We start from the raw sequence: 694 nt of genomic DNA on the forward strand, positions 1-694 counted from the left end.
ATTTATTAAAGAATGTCCTGCAGCAGTCTGGGCTTCAGTCTTTGGGTTGAGGTTGGGTTTCCCAGGTTGTAGGTCACTGCTCCTTTAACTGTCGGCAACTGGGCGTGGAACTTTATGAACCGTTTTTTGATGTAATCCTCTATTGACTCCATTTGTAATTCGCGATGCAATATATGGCTATTTCTTATGAACCAAGGTGCATTAACTGCGATTCTTAGGACTTTTTTTTGAAAAGATTGTAGTTTTTTCCTTTTCGTGAGGGATCCCCAGACTTCACAGCCGTACATCAGTAGTGGACTGGGGATTGTTTTAAATATAAGAACAGTTGTTTCTGGTTTTAGTTTGTTATTTATGTTTAGGATAGGATGTAGCATTGCTAACCTTGCATAAGTTTGAGTTAGTTTGATGTTGATATGGTGATTCCAGGTTAGGCGGCGATCTAGGTGAATGAATTCCCAGGTATCTTACTGTTTCACTGGTAGGATTCCATTTCACATTAAGTCCAGCTATAATGTACGGCCTGGAATCTGACGGAAAGTCCTCCGTACAATTACAGGAGCAATCTGGGATCAGGCCTTAACATATGAAGGAGAAGAACTAACAGTGAACTGCTTGCAGAGAATGGTCAGTCAATATCTCATGATAGGAAGGCAAGGAGCGTTAAGATGGGCGGCACAAACGGAGCTTCGGGCTT

This window comes from Halyomorpha halys, unplaced genomic scaffold (genome assembly GCF_000696795.3).
Source record: "Halyomorpha halys isolate HHAL.00 unplaced genomic scaffold, Hhal_1.1 Scaffold777.1, whole genome shotgun sequence".
NCBI lineage: Eukaryota > Metazoa > Arthropoda > Insecta > Hemiptera > Pentatomidae > Halyomorpha > Halyomorpha halys.